This window comes from Oryzias latipes, chromosome 20 (genome assembly GCF_053564925.1).
Source record: "Oryzias latipes strain Hd-rR chromosome 20, Olatipes_Hd-rR_3.1".
Classification (NCBI taxonomy): domain Eukaryota; kingdom Metazoa; phylum Chordata; class Actinopteri; order Beloniformes; family Adrianichthyidae; genus Oryzias; species Oryzias latipes.
The window spans coordinates 2671468-2686261 of NC_136256.1; the positions used below are offsets into that span (position 1 = coordinate 2671468).

Consider the following 14794-nt stretch of genomic DNA (forward strand, 5'->3'; position numbering starts at 1 on the left):
GCATTGACACGATGAGTTTAAATGTTAAGTCAATGTACAGACAAGGTCCTGCAGAGCGATTCGAGCATCGGACGGGCCTGTCAGCCTGGCAGCAGCCTGATTTGAGGGTTGTGGGGCTATTTGGGCGTCAGACACAGCGCCTCAAGAGTTCAGACATCTGAACTTTGGGGAGGTTGATCAGGGATTCAGCTTGGGGCATGTGACGTTTTTAGTGACTTGATCGGCGGGAAGAATACAAATCTAATATGGCTAATCAATGCGAGCGTTCTCATCCTGAACTTCCATCCATTTTTTTCAACCTGCTGGGGCCGCATAGTTGCCGGAGACTGTCATGCAACTGCTGGGCAAAGGCGGGATACAACCTGGACAGGTCGTTGTTCTGTCACGGGGCCCATGGGGCTGAAATGATCACAGTCATTATGCCAGGTCCTGGGCAGCAGAGTCCGCTATGCGCTGCCTAGTGGAGCACGCTACGCTTGCTGGCTAAGCCGGCAACCAGCAATCATAGTGGGTCACAGAGACACTTAAGTAGCGGCGGAAAGGGGCCGTCATTCAGACCTGGCTCTGGTAGCAGAAGTGAATCTCACCGTACCGGGAGAGACGCTGAATCGTCTCATGAGAAGACATGCAGATGTGATCATCAATGCTTTGTACAGCTTTTTAAAATAAATACATCTGATCTCTCAACATTCTCTGTGTCTTCCATGCAGTTTAATCAGACATACACAGACACCTATCCATGTATCAATACTTTTGCCGGTAGCTCCTCCTACACACGTCTGCAGCTACAAGCACATTTTTGGACAGGCGCCAACACAAATTTGATGAGCAATTCATGTCCAGTGTGAATGCAGCGTAAGAACTGGAACGTTTACAACCTTGCTAACAGGTCTTTTGAGTTTGTCTTCTTGGTTTGTCCATCTGCATTCATCTACAGATGATTCCTAAAGATTTTGTTCTTTCTCTATCATACAAGGTAAGAATTCATCTCTAAAGCAACCGTCCCCCCATTTTCAGTCTGACTGGTCTTCTTGTCACAAAAACAATAAACTTCCAATAAAGAATACGAAATGTTGTCAATGATATCAAATCAAAGCTGGTCTGTTTTGCTGTTTCAGGAAGCGGATCAGAACAGCATCACTATACAAAAATGTTTTTTTTTTCTCCTGCAAATTCTACCAACAATCTTGGAGGTTTGAAGCCTGAATAGGAATCCCAAAGCCTTCATTTGCATTTGTATTGGTAGAATCTCTTCTACAAACTGGAATGACAGGATAAAACACAAAAAGAGGATTATGGATGCTGAGATTCAGGGAGCAGAGGGCGTTTCCTTGTATAGATTTAACCACCGTTGTTTTCATCATGTTAGGCTTGTACATTCATTTAAATACAAATGTGGAGGTCTTTACCAAGCTACTTCATTTATCTCTCACATTTAACTCAACTAACAGGAGCATTAGCCAGATTGTTATATTGTCGTAAAAACACTACTAATGTGATGCTAAGATACTTTGGCAGAACAGAAAATGAAATCCGTCATTTATTACCTTATTTTGAGCAACAAAATTATCAAATACTTCTACAGAAACATGCAGAAAACAAGAGGGTACAGCAAAAAACTGGAACAGAGGAAACTAAGCTAAACCTTTCTTTTTAGCCTTTATATTTTTAAATCTAAATAAAAAGGACATAGGCAATGGCATTTTATTCCAGCTATATTATCACATATTAATTATGACACTAAATCTTAGCAGGTCTACTGCATACCACATAAGATACAAGTTTAAAAAAAAAAGTATAAAAAGTGGCCTCTGCACAAAACCTACACGCAAACAAAAATGAGCACAAAGCATCATTTTAGACACTTTACACAAACTAGGTCCATCACAAAATCAGTACATGGAGAATTTTAAGCATCACAAGATGGACTCAAGACTGAAAGTGCGAGTCTTCCAGCTGAGTAAAGGAGTCACAGCAGCACATTCTGCAGACACGCGTGAGCGTTTGGTCCTGTGTGGTGGCAGGGCCGGAGCCGCAGCTGTACCGGCATGAAAACGCTGCTACGTTGCAGACTTCAGAGGGATCCACTTCCAGTTCATTAAATTTCCCAGCATGCTCTGTGCTGCTGCCTCCACACACACACACACACACACACACACACACACGTAACCCTCCTCCTTCCTGTGACTCAAAAGATGCTAAATCCCTCCATTCATGGCCATGCACACAGCACTGTGCACGTGGGAGTGTAAATATATTCTGTAGCATCAGGGGCTTTGACGCCTCGTCAGCCTCTTTAGTGTAATGACTAAGAGTGTGTGTGTGTGTGTGTGTGTGTGTGTGCGTGTGACAGCACACAGTTGTGTGAGCGTGTGTGTCATCCAAAAGTGTTGACATTAAATAGCTGGAAGGCTCATTTTCTTTCTTTGTAGCAGAAGGCTCATTAAACACACACACATGTACTCACACACACACACAAAGGTCCCGCCGGGCAGTGTTAGCTCATCAACTGATACCAGACACAATCTGTTTAATCTGCTGCAATGAATTTGCAACTACACGAGAAACACACAAACACACACTGTGTCTGTGAAGGCTTGCACATCCTCTAATCTCTCTAGTGAAGGAGCATCCAGCTCCAGCGGCTCCATCTCCACCAGTAGCTAACCTGCAGACCGCTCAAAGTCTGGTCTGGCCAAACCTGAATCCAAACCCAGACCAGACTGACCAGAGCCTGACAAAACCAGACTAAAGTAAACCAAAACCCATTTCAGACTCAACTACCCCAGATCCAAACCCAAACCTAAGACTGACCAATCCAAAGCAAACCTTAGCCGGACTAGATCCATACCCAGTTCCAAACCTGAAACCAGAAAAGATCTTACCTGAACCTGACCGAACCAAAGCAGTCTTGTTGTTTGTCAGAACTTTTCATGCTGTCTTTGTTTTAAACCAGTGTTTTTCAACCTTTTTTGAGCCACGGCACACTTTAACCTTGACAAAAATCGCGCGGCACACCAGCATCCAAAAAATAAAAAAAAATAAGCAGAAATTCATGGTCTCTATTGATCGACAGCCCCCCCCCCCGCCGCAATCTCACGTGCATTTTGTGATAATTGTGGCCCAAAAAGCAGGAAGTTGCGGCTGTTCTTTCTAAGAGATGAAATAAAAGTTAAATTAGAAAATTTAGAAACTGTTTGTCCGTTGAGGTTTCTAGACATTTCACGCGCACTCATTGTGCGCTGGGACACTGGCCCTTTAAGCCAATGCATCATGGGAGATGTAGTGTGAAAACTGCCGAAAAAGGGCAGAAAGACTCGCGTCTGTGAGCTTCATTGTTTTGTTCACGGTCTGACACCGGACGCTGTGGAAAGCTACACCGCTAAAGACGAGCTTTAGATGGTATTTTTGTTGGAACTGAGAGACTTTATGAGCAGAATTAAGAACAAGGAAGTGAAGACTTTAACCACTTCTGATTGGTCAGACTGCTGACATGTGATTAAGCCTTCAACAATGATTGGTGGAGACAGGTAAAGGGGCGAGACTTTTCCGCAAACCGCTGTAGCTGCAGGTAAATACCGTCATTCTTATCAAAATGTCTTTAATAGAATCAAATAAACACAAAGAAAAAGTTATTTTAAGATCTTTTATATTCCTCACTACTTAGTGTTTTATCAGGGCCTGTTTGGATGAACAAAGAGCTGATTTCCTGGAGATGGAAAATGTTTTTAGATCAGTGAATGATTAATGAGGGTAATTTCCCACGGCACACTTGACCATCTCCCACGGCACACTAGTGTGCCGCGGCACACTGGTTGAAAAACACTGTTTTAAACTATCTATGTGTAAATGATTGTATGTCAAATCTTTGCTGTTGGTTTAGCCTTTCCTGTGTTGTGTACTCATTTCTATTGTTCTCCTAGATACAGCAGCTGAATTCTTTGACATAATTGCAGACCTAGTGCTGCTAGACAGATAGAGGGACCGTTTTTCAGCCTGAAAGTCATCTAAAAAGCCCCAGACCCCACAAAAAACACCCAAAAGTTAAGCAGGACTATTTGCCTGAAAGTGTGAAACAAACATATGAAACTACTGTATTTGCCAGCTACTAATTGAGTCTCAAAACAGAATTCTTGTTATGAACATAGCAGGTGCATATAGGAAGAATGTAAAATGTACATAGTTTTAGTATGCCTCCAAAAGACATCCAGGTGAACGCTACAGACTATAATATTAGCACACAGCCCAAAGGATGCACGCTCTCTCACACACAAATAAACACACACACAGGCACACAAAAGCTGCAAACTGTCTAACCTTCCCTTGTAAATGAAGTCCATACTCCTCTGCTTCTGGACAAAAATCTTTCTGACTTTGGTGTAAAAGTCCTTTTCAGAAGTTTTAGAAGTCTCTCAGTCTAAATGACGATGTGCTGGTCCGACATCGGTCATCCATTATGGTTCAGGTTTTAATTGGAAGTTCTATTTTGAGACATTTTTGAATGATATTACATCCACCGTTATTACATTCAGTAAGAGCAAAACATAAAAAGGACTACTAAAGAACTTTATTGCAAACGTCCTACTGCCTGCCTCACCTTCCGTTTTTTCAGATCCAAACACAAAATAAATGACAGACATATGTGAAGTACAGTACCTATTGAATTGAAATGAGGACATATACCATAAATTCCGGACTACAAAGCGCACCCGATTACTAGCCGCACCCACCCATTTTCACGTGTTTAACTACTTTTATACATACACAAGCCGCGTCGGAGTACAAGCCGCATGTATTAGGCAGTATTAGGCAACATTGTCATCCTGACGAATCACGTCCTGACTCCCAGATTAAGAGTGCTTCATTAGCACACAGTGGGTGGAGCCAGCTTTGCCTCAGGCTCATGTATTTGAGTATATCTACATATGCCAAACAGCATGGAACTCTATTCTGTTCACAAGTTCCTCAGTTATGGGTTTTTTATTCATTTTTTTATTTATTTATTTTTTTTAACTTATTGACAATCTAGGTATCATACATAAAATTACAAACAGTAACCATATAGTCAACATTACATCCCTCAGTTATGATGAGGAAATTTACATCTACGATCCCACATTTCCCATGAGTCTTAGGGGCTAAAGGCGGGGCCAATGCCCGGCTCGCCATTCTGTTGTACGTGTTTAAGAATGAGCAAGTATCAGCAGTGCATGGAGGGGTGAACGGGTAAAGCTCTCCTTCCGCTTGTGTCGCGGCAGCGTTATGGGAGTAACAGGGCTGGTTAAAAAACACACTAGTAAAATAAAGCAGCGACGACTAACAAAGCGCGCGCCTCAGCGCGATACGCGCGCCTCCTCGCGGCGCGTGGGTCAGAAGTTTCCTTCCACAATAAACACTGTTGCTCCGCGGACGCCTCGAGTAAGCCCTGGCTGCAGCCTGCAGAATGGCTCGACGCCTCCGCGCTCCCGCGCGCTCCTTGTCTCCCCTTCCTATCTACTCCGACAGCTCTGGCCAGCGCGGCTACAGGGAGGAGCGCTTCGTCCCCATTGCGCCGGTGGACGGAGCAAATCGTGTCTGTGCAGAGCAATCGGACTTAATACTGTACGTTTTGTGTATGAGGGGCGGATGCGTTGTTACGTGTGGGAGCCTTCAGACTGCCATCGGCCCCGCAGCTCACACGACACACAGTGTCCAGCTCACACGGAGGCTGTGAGCGTTTCAATGCAAAACTCCGCTCAGTCCTTAGAAACCGTTAAAACGGCCACGTCAATTTGTGTTTCCAGTCGTGTCCCGACAAAATAAAGGCTGATGTTATTCACACATATTTACGTGCAGCCAGCCGAGTCACTATGACTCAGAGGTAAATTCACTCCATGCGCTGTTCTCTCCGTCACGCAGCTGACCAGCTTTTCCAAACCCGTTGGTGATGGTGGATTTTTTCACGCTGCTTTTAACGATTGCTTTTAACTTGAAAGCTGCATCATAATGTAGTGGCGATCATGTGCACGTTGGGTCTAATGGCACCAAAGGATTCTGGGATGCGGCCGGGCATGCGTGTTTCGTTTTGTTGAACCATGACTGAAGTGTCTAAGACCTGAAGTGAGGTCCATGCTGTTTGGCTGCTAAGAGGTGTGTTGAAAAACAAATGACTTGTGCTTGGTGTTAGATAGAGAACTCAAACCATTCACTGTGTCCGAAAATACGTACATCGCGGCCGCCAATTAAAACCATAAATTAGCCGCGCCACTGAATAAGCCGCACGGCTATAAGCGCAGGAAAAAAGTAGCGGCTTATAGTCCGGAAATTACGGTAATAGAAATTTCAACAAAGTATAAATATATTTCAATAAAGCATTACGTTATTAGCATATGCAGAGTTAGCAAAAGGCATGCATTCAACCCAGTTTGCATTTGATTTTGCAATCTAAAGCGGGGCAGAACTTGCCTCACCTTACAGCCTGTGCTGTAATTGAGCTGGAAATATGCATGATATAGCAATTATACTAATCAAAATCATTAAAATTGTAAGAATCACGTCAATGACATTTATAGCACAGATTAGTGGAGACATATTTATTTTATTATAAGTTTACATCCAAAGATGGCAGGTGAGGCACTACGTCACCTTCCAAGTCCCTGGCTGAAATTTATCTCAATAAAAGTGTCGAACTGACCCCAACCCGGCCCCATTTCTTTCCACTCGGCCAAAGCAGAATTTACCCGTAAAATTGAAAAAACGAAAAAAACTTGGCGGGAAACCACCTAATCTGGCAACACTGGGCAGGTCACATAATGAAAAATACTGGTCTGAGGGATGTTGATACTTTCTGGGGGGGCAAGTTATTAATATTGCTCAGAACAGAAAACAACAAACCAAGGCAGCACTTCACATCAAACATAATAAACACACAGATCACAATCGGTGAAATATCCTGAGGCACCACGTACCATCAAAACCAACACCAGCCACTCAATATGGAGGGATATTTCTGCCACCATGTTGCACACAAAGCTTTCTAAGTTGCAAGTGAAAATATTAAATATTTGCTATTCAATCATTTTTATTCTGCTTTGATATTTTTTTTTGCTTTCAAAAACTTTTTTTGCATTTGCAGAACACATGTTTTTGCATGCGTTGTGTCAAATTTAGCTTTTTTCTTATCTTTGATTTTGCTGACTACTCTTAGCGCGACTTAACATGATAAAAATGCCACTATTGCCACTGCCCAAAAAGTTTTTGCATGCATTGTGTGTCATCTTACTTTTTTCCTATCTTTGATTTTGCTGAGTTAAGTTTCGGTTTGACGTGGCAAACTGAAATCATCAAATCATCAAACTGATTGGTCCAGATTCCAACCAATCAGGTGTCTCTCTGATATTGACGGTGCTTGGAGGCAGACATGGACTTTGTGTGGGTTCTGTTCAAACAGGATTCTGCCGTTTTCAACCATTCTCTCAGAGTTAAACCCAGAAGGAGCAGCAAAGCAGCTAAATTAAAACCGAGTTTAATATTTATTCATGTCAGTGTAGCGACCAACGTGTTTAAAATGTCTGCAGCAGAAAAAATAAATGTCTGAGCTCCAACTCCGTCCAGCAGGAAGTTTAAGATTTGTATCTGAACTATTGTTTTATTTTAATCAATAAATGTTGAAATATTAAGAGAAAATAGCATTTTTCATGACTATTTTTTTCAACTTTGGACAAATGATCACGAGTTCTAAAACATGAGACACTGTGAAAATGGACATAAAATGTAAAAATGCTTCTTCTGTTAAATACATTAATTCTACTGTGGTGAGCCATCATTCTTTTACTTATTATTGCTGTTCATCTGATCCCAAACACGTGTGCAGCATAAATAATATGTGCTTTAAATGTTTTATTGTTTTGTTTTAAACAGATCTTAAAGAAAATCACACTTTTTAGCAATAATTTGCTCTGCAGTATTCACAGATCTGTTGATTTAATGTCAGCCGATAAACTTTACAGTTTCAGGAGATCCTCAGCCATAAATTCACAAATCTTACTTAATAAAAATTAATCATTGCTAAAAAAAAAGAAAGTATAAATCATTGTTAAAATAATATAAAAAAAAAACAAAAAACATCTTCATCCAAAAGACAAAATTGAGGGTAAAAAGAGCTGGTTCCGTTTCTGAGCCTTGGTAGCAGACACCATGTTAGATAAATTTGATTGGTTAGAATCTGGACGAATCAGCAGCTGTTTGATGGCAGCTTTGTCACATCAAACTGAAACTTAAAGGCCTGTTCACACCGGGACGAATTTCGCCGGCGATTTTCGCCGACGTTTAACGCCTCGTGACTAAACAAAGGGCACCAATGTGAGTGTGCACACCGACGCGAAAAAACGCCACGCGTTAAAGCGTCAAAAAAAAAAAACGCCTCGGGTTCGTTTTTTTTTTTCGACGCGTCGCGTCGAAATCTACTCGACCAATGAGAATGGCGCTTTTGCTCACGTGTCTGGAGCTTCTGAAGTTACAGTAAAACACAACTTGGGGGCGCTCAAACACAAAACTGCCTTGCTGAGACGCCAAGTAGCGTCTACACAGCCGCAAAGAAATAATGACGGACATTCTAAAATATCCCCGAACCAAGCACCAGTTGGAGCTACTGGTGCTTGAAATATTCATGTTTTCTTTGTTTGATTCTGACAAGCGTGTAAATACTTGCTCTCTTCTTCTGAGTGAAAAGCGACTTTAAGAAGCGTAAAGTTGCGCAGCGCCACCTTGTGTACAGGAGTATTTCTGTTTTACATTAAGCGCCATCTAATGTCAGGGAATGAAATTGCATGTTCACTCCACTCATCATCAGCGAAAATCGCCTGGGTGTGAACACAAAAAACGTGGCGAAAAACGCTGGCGAATAACGCCTGGCGAATATTCGTCCCGGTGTGTACGGGCCTTAACTCTGCAAAATCAAAGATAGGAAAAAAGCGAGATGACACACAACGCATGTAAAAACGTTTTTGGCGGTGGCAGTCATATCACGTTAAATCACGCTCAAAGTGATGGTGGGGTGCTCGTCTGGGGCTGTGGGCATCCCTCTCCGGTGGGGCCCTGCGTTGGGCTCTTCCGGCGCGGCGGGGGGGCTGTTTTCCTGGCTGGGCTGGGGCGGCGCTCTCTTTCCCTCCGCGCCTCCCTGCTCTCTGGCTCTGGGGGCCTCGCGGCGGTCCTGCTGGCCCTGGCCTGGGTGGCGGTCTTGGTCGCCCGGGGGGCGGTTGTTCCCTGCCTGTTCCCGTATGGCGTTGGGGGAATTCCGGCTGCCGCTGCTGCTGCGGCGGGGGTCTGGGTGTGGGGGTGGCTGGGCACTCCTCCTCCTTCTTTTCACATTCCACCATCAATTTTAGAAGAACATAAACACTCACCTGAGCACAGGTGTTAGCTCACCTTTGCACCTTTTCCGTCCGGTCCAACACCAAAGATTTTCAAACATGATTGAAATTAATAAAGTTTGGCCTCAATTACAAAAGGGGTTTATTCAGACATACCTTTGGTTTGTCTGAAGATTAATAACCCCTCTTGTTAAAATAAAATATGTCCAACACAAGAGGCCCTCAGCTCTCATCTGTTTGCCCAGCTGTTGGACAGGACAAGTTTAAAAAAAAAAAAAAAAAAAAAGTGGTTAGAAAAATCAAAGATAGAACAAAAGCGAGATTTCACACAACGCAAAAAACACCAAAAAAGTTTTTGAAAGCAAAAAAAAAAAATTGAAAGCAAAAAATACATCAAAGCACAATAAAAAATGATTGAAAAGCAAATATTTTATATTTTCCATAACTCAAGACTGAAGCCATGCATCAACTGGACAGAGCTAGCTCTCTTCACCAGCATGTCCAGTTTCTTTTTGACATCAGAAACTTTCACAGAATTTCCAAAACCAAAACTAAACACGTTTCAGTCAGACTATTATAGTCGGTGCCGCTAACTCAAACCAAGACACATTTTGATACATCCAAGTTTGTCTGGCTTGCCGTTAAAAGTGCAGCTGCCATATCAACGACCGTTTCTGTTGGTATGGACGAAACTGTGGTAACGTATTGAAGCGTACTGGATTCAATAAAATAAAAAATAAAAAAACACACGGGTGATCTTCATTCAAAATCTTTTCCGTAATTTTGGTTGTAATATTTGAAAAACTTTGATTCTTGAGTTAGGATAAAAGACCTTCAGAAAATAATAATCTGTTCTATTTACTGTTAAAAAATGTTTTGATTTTCACGATATTTTATTGCTTTATACATTTTCAACCTTCATCTTTAATTTGGTATAAATGTTAGAGACTTAATGTTTTTAATGCCGGTAAACATTGTGACCTAATGCTGAGGACAAGAATAATAACAAAGAGCGCCGAATCACAAGTCATACATTAAGTAATTATCTAGTAATTACAGCATTTACCCAGGGTTACCAAGTCGAGTGTAATTACGCTAACTCATATCCGGTCTTTTGGAACCGACATACCCAGAGTAAGCAAGTTCAGGTGGATTTCAGCCAGAGTTCAGGGTTAAAGTCAGGCTAGTTTAAACATGCTTCCTGGAATACCCTCTTGTCACCCACAGACTTCGCTGCTTTGTACCCAAAATTGTGGTCGGAATTAACTTTTACAAACGACAAACAAAAATAAATAAATAAACAGTTCATACTGGTTGATGTTTACAGCTGTTTTAACATTTTACTCTGTATGTTTGTGAATAAAGTCAGTAGAAAGAATGAAGACGGTTGTTTTTAATCAGATGTTTGACAAAGTCCCTGATTGCATTTAAGCTAATATCAGTTTTTTTTAATAACACCTGTAGTTTTTCTTTGTAAAATAATGGAATCATTTAGTCGGTAGATTGTTTTATCTAGCGGTCAACTTGTCTGGTGAGTCAAAAATAAGATTTTGGTGTCTGGGGTTGTAGCTTTAAACTTGAAGCATCAAACCACAAACAACACAAACTTGAGATGCTCAAGCTAGTGTTGCATTGTTCTACAAACATTTTTACAGCTTGGATTTAGTAGAACTTTGTGTTAGAGCCAATTTCCAAAGGAGGTGTTAAATAAAAAAGTTTTTTTTTAATCTATTCCATCATTTGTCATTTTTGTTAAAGGAAGTAAATCAGGGAGAAAAACATTGATAAAAATGGAATTTGGTATAAAAGAACTGAAGATTTGCTGACAACACAACTACCGTATTTTCACGACCATGGGGCGCACCGGGTTTTAGGGCGCGGTCTCAGTTACAGGGGATTTTTCAGTCTTTCACACATACAAAAGGCGCAGCTGTGTTAAGGCGCGGGCAGGTTCAGACCCTCAGAGCCTCAAGAGTGGGTTAAAAAAGAACCAGTCTCTGCTCTTTAGAGGAAACCTTTTTTTTTACTGTTCTCCCTAACTGGGTAACACAAACTGAATGCACGATTACAGACTCACTTACGCTGGCCCATACTACTCTCCCCCGTTCTCACGCTGCCTTCTTCTACGCCCCATAACTACACATTGGGCGTACTGCCTCACTGGGCGCCCCCTACAGTTTGAAGAAGTTTTTAGAATTTAAAGTGCGTCTATAGTCGTGAAAATACGGTACACAAAAATTATTAAAATTAAATTTATTAGCCTATGGATGTCTGGATGTGGAACCAGACTTAAAAATCAATGTGGGAAATCGCACTACAGGCCAATCAAACTTGGAATAAATGTCTTTAAAACAAGTCAGAATGAGGCTCTATAGTGGGTGTGGCCTCCACAGGCCTTTATTACTTCCCTTCAACGCCTGGGTATGCTTCTGATGAGGTGGCAGATGGTTTCAAAAAGGGTCTGAGAATCTCATGTGGGTACCTACTGGCAGTCAGGCTACGTCTGTTGGGCATATGGACAGCTGTGCCCTCCAAAGAAATACTACCCCAACCCATTACTGCCAGAGCGTTCATGTTGGACGATGTCGCAGCAGCAGAAAGTTCTCCTTGGTGTCTCCAGACTTTGTTACGTCTGTCATACGTACTCAGTGTGCATCTGCTCACATCTGTAAAGAGAACAGGGCACCAGTGGCGAATTTGCCAAGCTTAGTGTTCTCTAGCAAATGACAAACAGCTTGAACGGTTTTGGGCTGTAGAAACAAATACCACAGGATCTTTGCCCTCTCATTCCCTACAACCGTTGTAGGTGTTTCCCATTTTGACCTTGGGGTTTCCAGTCCATATTCTGCACACATTTTCCTGTATATTATTCCAGCCACTTGATTGTGGCGCTCCATGTATGCTTTCCCTGCCAGCATCTTACATCCTGCAGTTATGTGCTGGATTGTTTCAGGCGACTCTTTGCACAGCCTACACCTTTGCTCTTGTCTGGTGTGGTAGATCTACATCATGGGTCTTGTCTGGTGTGGTAGATCTACACCTTGGGCCTTGTCTGGTGTGGTAGATCTACACCTTGGGTCTTGTCTGGTGTGGTAGATCTACACCTTGGGTCTTGTCTGGTGTGGTAGATCTACACCTTGGGTCTTGTCTGGTGTGGTAGATCTATACCTTGGGTCTTGTCTGGTGTGGTAGATCTACACCTTGGGTCTTGTCTGGTGTTGTAGATCTATACCTTGGGTCTTGTCTGGTGTGGTAGATCTACACCTTGGGTCTTGTCTGGTGTGGTAGATCTACACCTTGGGTCTTGTCTGGTGTTGTAGATCTATACCTTGGGTCTTGTCTGGTGTGGTAGATCTACACCTTGGGTCTTGTCTGGTGTTGTAGATCTATACCTTGGGTCTTGTCTGGTGTGGTAGATCTATACCTTGGGTCTTGTCTGGTGTGGTAGATCTACACCTTGGGTCTTGTCTGGTGTTGTAGATCTATACCTTGGGTCTTGTCTGGTGTTGTAGATCTATACCTTGGGTCTTGTCTGGTGTGGTAGATCTGATCCTCTATGGCTCTGGTGCCCAGGGCTTGTTCCTCGGCTGCCAGGATGAGTGCTTCAGTGCTGTCCTGTAGGCCAGCCTTCATAGCAAACCTGAGTTTCTATGAAGGCTCTAAGAGTCTTGTTGATGTTGTACAGCTCCAAGCATTCAGTGATCTATGTGTGTGGCATTGAGTCAAAAGCTTTCTTGTAATCAATCCAGGCAGTGCACAGGTTGGTGTGGTGTGACATGCAGTCCTAAGCGACTCGTCTGTCAACCAGTAGTCGGTGTTTGGCTGTTATCTCTGAAGTGTGTTCATGCAGAAAATGACTGGTTAAGCAACTGCACACTACAGCATGTAAAACTTGTTTCTGTTTTACAGTATATTAGACCTATAGAGCACTTTATCAAAAACAAGCCCTCAGCAGTCTTAGAAACTTTTGCAAATGATGCATCATGGTTTGGCATCTGAAACTTCAGCTGACCACACGCATCAACTTTAAATTGGAAAGATCCCTTTAAGAAAAGCTGTTGGACTGGGGGTGTTAAACCCTTAACCGTTTCTAAATGTGGCTGTGCCAAAATCTAACTGCTCCCTCAGGGAGGGGTCATATGCAATTTTAAAGACTTAGACATATGACAATTAACAGAATTTCATCATTTCCATTTTATTTGATGTCAGTCAGTCAAAGGGACTCGGTTCCTTTCTTCCCTGACTGTTGAAACGCCCAAAAACTAACCAACAACCAGATAGGCCCACCTGAGGGGCTTTTAAAAGCTGGTGTCTTTGTCTGAGCACTCTTGTCATCCAGCAAAACCAGGGGCAGCTTAGAGTTTCTGTCAGGACCCCCTCACTTAATGAAAAAATTATGATTTGGGAATTAAATCTATGGTGAGGAAGTTATTCTGTTTTTTTGTGATCTTGTTGACGACCAACATACTAGGCTTGGGGGGTCTTCGTCAATACTCCTACATGTTACCCCGGTATACGCCATTAGCGTGACTAATTAAGAAGCACTACTTCAGTGGAATGACCTAACTGCTGGGTTTGCCTCCACGTTTGACACACAATTCCAAGCACAATAACAGCATGAAACTGTTGGATAAACCATTTTTATTTTAAAGTAATGTAACAAATATATTGTGAGAGTAAATAGCATCACATTAACAAAACATTCACGGCAGTTTTCTGACCCTGTCTGCGACATTTTTAACAACAAATTTGAACTTCTAAAAACTGCAAGAACACAGATTAATTGATTTACACAACAGTCTGTCTGTTTTTTTGACGGGTCTCTGGGTTGTTTTCTGTTATGAGCCGTCAGTACTACATTCACCTGCATCCCATTGGGGATGTGGTCACCATGGTGACACGTGTAACACATCCTATGATAAGAGCCGTTTCTAATGTGGACGTTCTCTGCCCTCAGTGTTCTGTTGGAGCATTCCAGTGTGGATGTGGCTCTGCCCTCAGTGCTCTGGAGCCTCAGCAGCATTTCTGCATTGGTTCCTCTGGCACTCCCATCCGTCTCGCTCTGTTAGCTCGGCCTGGTTTGGTTGGAGGAAAACAAAGCAGATGCTTGTCGGCTTTCTTCTTCACCTCAGCAGGAAATGAGACAAAAACACGCGCAGCTCCAGGGACCCTCACATAAACCCCCCGATGCTGTGAGATGACAGAGTGATGACAGGAAGCAGAAAACGCACCCCGAGGACACACACACGCTCTAACGCATGTGAGACAAACAACAGCAGTAATTAATCATAATGTACAGCCATTGATTGTCTGCCCTCTTTATTCTCCTGCTGCCTGATCAATAACTTGCTGCTCAATGACTCGCTGCTCATTTCCTTAAACTTGTAAAGGAGGCAGCAGATTTAACCCCTCACATGCCATGGCAGGATGTAAAATGAGAGTGG

At 42.6% G+C, this 14794-nt stretch overlaps 1 protein-coding gene across 16 annotated transcripts in view; it reads right to left on the reverse strand.

Moving 5' to 3' along the window:
- The window catches only part of LOC101160890 (receptor-type tyrosine-protein phosphatase mu), a 156690-nt gene that overhangs the window by 114347 nt on the left and 27549 nt on the right, over window positions 1–14794 (reverse strand). The gene's annotated exons all lie outside the window — the stretch shown is intronic.